Consider the following 5,775-nt stretch of genomic DNA (forward strand, 5'->3'; position numbering starts at 1 on the left):
AACTTTTATTTTGACAGGCACATACAAACTCTACACCCTCAAAACTTCACTTCTGAAGAACTCCCACTTACCAAGTACTCCTTTGTCAGAAAACAGCCTGTCCACACTTGTCAGATCCATTCTGATACCATCAGAATTGACCTTTCTCCAATTTAGAATCTCCACCCATGGTTCAGTCCTTTCTTTTTCCATGTTAACTTGGAATCTCATGGCAATATGATCACTAGATGCAAAGTGTTCCCATACACTAATATTCTGTCACTGGTCCTGGAATATTTTCTAATAGCTTATTGCATATTTCTATGCTGGGAATTCTACGTGCTGATTAATGGCACATCTGACAAACTCTACCCCATCTAGTCCTTTTACATATGGGAGTCACGTCAATCTATAGAAATTTAAAATCGCTTAGTATATCAAGCATTGGCGTAGTCTGCGATCTCTCTTGCTAATTTGTTCCTCCAAATTCCTCAGATTGTTGGGTGCAAACAAGTCCCAGTCATGTCAACAAGATCACAATTCCATGCCCTGAGGTCTGAACAGCATTTGCCTGGTGTCAAGAAAACAACCTCTCCCTCATTGCCACAAAAACAAAGGAGCTGATTATGGACTACAGAAGGAATGGAGACAGGCTAACCCCTATTTACACCAATGGATCTGGGGTTGAGAGGGTGAACAGCTTTAAGTTCCTCGACATACACATCACTGAGGATCTCATGTGGTCTGTACATACCAGCTGTGTGGTGAAAAAGGCACAGCAGTGCCTCCCTCACGTCAGACGGTTGAAGAAGTTTGAAATGGGGCCCCAAATCCTAAGAACTTTCTACAGGGACACAGTTGAGAGCATCCTGACTGGCTGCATCACTGCCTGGTAAGAGAACTGTACTTCTCTTAATCGCAGACTTTGCAGAGAGTGGTGCGTACGGACCAGCACATCTGTAGTTGCGAACTGCCCATGATTCAGGACATTTACAGGGACAGGTGTGTAAAAGGGGCCCGGAGGATCATTGGGGACCCTACTCACCCGAACCACAAACTGCTCCAAGCTGCTACCATCCGGGAGACGGTACTGCAGCATAAAAGCCAGAACCAACAGGCTTCTTCTATCAGGTCATCACACTGCTTAATTCATGCTGATACAACTGTATTTCTATGTTATATTGACTGTCCTGTTCTATTATAAATTACTATAAATTGCACATTGCACATTTAGATGGAGATGCAACACAGATTTTTACTCCTCATGCATGTGAAGGATGTAAGTAAGAAAGTCAATTCAATTCACCCTCTCTATTACCTGGCATTCTGGCTCCCATCCCCTCTACAACTTTGGTTTAACACCCCCCCCCCCACCCACCACACTAGCACAAGCAAGCCTTAACACTAGGATATCAGTCCCCTTCTAGTTCTGTTGCCGTAACTAGCAAATCCCCTATCACCTCTTTGACTTTCCTCTGCCACGTAATCTCCTCCCCCCAACAGTTTCTAAAGTGGTAGAATACATAGAACATAAAAAAAACATAGAAAACCTACAGCACAAAACAGGCTCTTCAGCCCACAAAGCTGTGCCAAACATGTCCCTACCTTAGAGCCACCGAGGCTTACCCAGAGCCCTTTACTTTTCTAAGCTCCATGTACCCATCCAGGAGTCTCTGAAAATACGTTATTGTTTCCACCTCCTCCACTGCCGCCGGCCGCCCATTCCACGCACTCACCACTCTCTGCATGAATAACTTATCCCCGACATCTCCTCTGTATTTACTTCCAAGCACCTTAAACCTATGCCCTCTCGTGCTAGCCATTTCAGCCCTGGGAAAAAGCCTCAGACTATCCACACAATCAATGCCTTTCATTATCTCGTACACCTCTATCAGGTCACCTCTCATCCTCCGTCACTACAAGGAAAAATGGCCAAGTTCACTCAACATATTCTCATAAGGCATGCTCGCCTGTCGAGGCAAAGTCCTTATAAATCTCCTCTGCACCCTCTCTATGGCCTACCTGTTGCTGTGTGGGATGGCCACAAGAGTACTCTGCGATGGCTATTTAATCTCATTCCCCTTCCTCACTCTCACCCAGTTTCCTGTGTCCTGCACCTTGGGTGTAACTCACCTCTCTTTATCCCACCCCTTCCGACTCCCGGATGATACGGAATTCATCCATTTCCAGCCCCAACTCCTTAAAGTGGAGACACAACATGTGCACACTGAATTTTATATATAGAGGTACTCATTTTAACAGCTAGCAAATCACTGTCAGTAATAATTTTGATCTGCAATCTCACACAACGTATGTAACAGGTCTGTAGCAGGTAATGAAGGATTTTCTCACTGGAGCAATTGCACACTGTCCATATCTGATTTGCTTGCTAAATAATGCTATAAAAAGTCAGATTTTCAAATATCACTCCACTTCTTCCCACTTGTAAATTCTCCAGCAACTTTTGCATCACCACAATACACACAGGTAACACCAGTTTCTGTATTGTACATAAATATTTCCCCTGAACCCTCCCCCAGGTGACTGACGGTGGTGAACTCAGTGATGGCAATGCCAATGAATATGAAGGGAAGGGCAGTAGTCTGTCTCATTGGAGTCTGGCACATTTGTGATGTGAAAGCTACTTGTTGCCCAGGGCAAAGGTGTTTGATATCATTATGTACCCAGAGAGAGTGGGACAAAACATGTTCTCACGGGTAGAAAGTCCAGAACAAGAGGGGGTGGAACAAGCAACAGACACAAAATGCTGGAGGAACTCAGCAGGCCAGGCAGCATCTATGGAAAAGAGTACTAATGCTGAGTTCCTCCAGCAATTTGTGTGTGTTGCTCGGATTTCCAGCATCTGCAGATTTTCTCTTGTTTGTGACTGGAGGCAGAACAAAGGTGATTTTCACAACAGCTGATGTAAAAGATTTTGTTCCCTTTCTCCGAGTTCCCGATCCTTGCATTTAGACAGCTGGAGCTCAGCTCTGTCTGAGAGACCCATCGGTTCCCATTCCCTCATCAGCCGGAAGCTCCCCGGGGCCCGTGTACGGATGGTGGGGCTGAGAGAGAGGGAAGAGAGCAGGACTGTCCCGGGATTGCGGGTCACGGAGTCCGGAGTCACAGCAACTACCCGAAGTCGGTGTTGAAAACGCCGCCCGGTGAGACCCCCAACCCGGAGACCCCTTCTCACCTCAACCGATCATCCGGGGCCTTTTGTGCCCCGCGCGCTGGTGAGCTCGAGCTTGGTCGGTTTAACGGCTGGGCTCCTAATCACGTGACTAGCCCCTCCCCCACCGCTGTCAACAGAGGAGTCAGCGCTGCGCTATTCCCATTGGTGCGAAGCAATGTCAATCACAGCTTCCAAGCAATAGCGGAGGCCGACTAGCCGAGAGGGCGTTACCCCCGCTGACACCGTCTCCCGAACTTTCCGTCACGGCGGGACAACCGTCAAAGTAAATGTCCGCTTTCTGATTTATTTCCATTTCCCTCCGAGGGAAGTTGGGGCGTTTGTGAAGCGTCTCCTGCGGCCGGAGTCTGATGTGTCGCTGAGAGGTAGGAGGAGACCGCTCGGCCCGTCGGTTTGATGCCGGTTCCCCGGGGAGGGAGAGGATGAAGACGGGGAGAGAGGGGGCGGACAGGATGTTTGTCCCGGTGGGGACAGGAGGGGCTCATCTGTGGAAATGTCTGAGCCCACGGTGGTGGCGATTCACCACATTGGGGGGCAAACACCGGCAGACTGTTGCCCTGCAAGCGGGGCCAATGGTCCGGGCAAAGTGACAATTATTTGTGTTTTGTTGAGACTGTACCGGGAATATGGTGTAAAATCCCGCTCCCCACACTAACACGGGTCACACAGACCAAAGAACAAACTGCCGGAGGAACTCAGTGGGTCGGGCAGCATCTGTGGAGGGAAATGGACCGTCAACATTTCGGGCCGAGACCCTCCCTCTGGACTGAGAGTGGACGGGAAATAGTCCGAGAAAAGAGGTGAGGGGTGGGGATGGGGCAAGAGCTGGGGAGTGAGAGGTGGATCCAGGTGAGGGGGAGGTGGGAAGGTGGAAATAGTGACGGGGTGGGAGGTGAGTGGTTGGGGCAACACGGGGCTGCAGAAGATGGAAATTAATTCCATAGAGGATTAACAAAGAGGTTAGAGAGTATTTGTTATAGAGAGTGCAATGAAGATTCACCAGACTGATCCCTGGAGTGGTGAGTCATCATATGAAGAAAGATCAAATGTGATAACCCTTTCATTTAGAGAATCGAGGACTGAGAGGTGAACACATTGAAATGCACAATATCATTACAGGCTGAACCAGGGATCCCAGTCTCTGAAAAAGGGGCTGGTCTGTCCGGGACTGAGATGAGGGGAAATGTCTCCTCTCCAAGGGTGGTGAATGTCTGTAAATCCCCACCACAGAGGCCGGTGAAGACTCAGTGATCGTCCTCACATAAAACAGAGGCCGGCAGATGTGTGGAGACCGAAGGGATCGAGGAAATGAGGATCGGGCAGAAACATGTGACTGAGATGGGAGAGCAGCTGTCATCTTGTTGATGGTTAGAGGGGCTGAATGGCCACCTCCTGCTGTTTCTCACTTGATGTTTCAGTGTTCCTGTCCAGTGAGGCTGGAGGAATGTGAATAGAAATAAGTGTTTATAAACATGGACAGATTTAAATGAAAACTGCACATTTCCGGTTTGGGTCTGAATTGTGTGTTGGACCAGGATGGGAATCGAGCCTGTGACTCTGTGACCTGGGGTGGAGGGAAAGGGACAGAGAAGATATGGAGGGAAAAAGTAAATATGTATCTGGTGTAAATATGGAATGATGTGGGAAATGCAACAGATGGGTCAGGCAGCATGTGAGGGGCGAGGAGCAGAGTCATCGGTTCAGGTGGGAGACCCTCCACCCATCATGTGATCCCATTTCCTGTTCACATTTTCCCGCAGATCAGCAGCATCTGCCGGTCACTGCTCTACGTGTCCGTGTAGCTTCATCTTTTGCCCGTTCAGACAAGGCAGTGAGATCCGGATCTGTCACATCCTCTCATTGTGGGTGGACAATGATTTTTCTGCAATATTTTCAGCATGTTTCCATATAACCACATAACAATTACAGCACGGAAACAGGCCATCTTGGCCCTTCTAGTCCATGCCGAATGCTTACTCTCACCTCGTCCCAGGCCTGTGTCCATAACCACTGGGCTGAGGCCTGGGACTAGGCCTCATTCCACTGTTTTTACCTACTGAAGTGCAGCCAATGTTTCTGGATGTCTGACCCATTTATGTGAGAATTTAGCCTTTTCTATTTATCTGAGCTTCTCATAAATGTGTACAGTTTAGTTCAGCTTCACTCCAGAATTTCCAAAGCAACAACCCAGTCAGTCAAATAGTTCCACACAATTAAAATAGTTTACAGTATTACATTTTTAAAATGTTTATGTTGTACTACTTATATAATTTAACTATTTAATATGTATATTCTTATTTTAAATCACAATGGTTAAAATCTATTGTTATGAAATAGGTTCTATTGCTGCCGCAGAGACAACAAATTACATGATATCTGCCGGTGCTATTAAACCTGATTCTGATAATTGGTCTGGGAGACCCACCACCGGTCACCTGATCCCGGTTACCGCAGATCGTAATGCGAGATTGAAGCCTTTTCTATTTATTTGTGTTCCTCAGTTGAGTTAAGTTTCCCGCTGTGCTTCCAAAGCAGAAGCTCAGCCTGTCTAATATTTCCACACAATTAAAATGGGGAATTTGTTTATTCTTATCACGTACTGA

This window comes from Mobula birostris, chromosome 13, assembly GCF_030028105.1.
Source record: "Mobula birostris isolate sMobBir1 chromosome 13, sMobBir1.hap1, whole genome shotgun sequence".
Lineage (NCBI taxonomy): Eukaryota > Metazoa > Chordata > Chondrichthyes > Myliobatiformes > Myliobatidae > Mobula > Mobula birostris.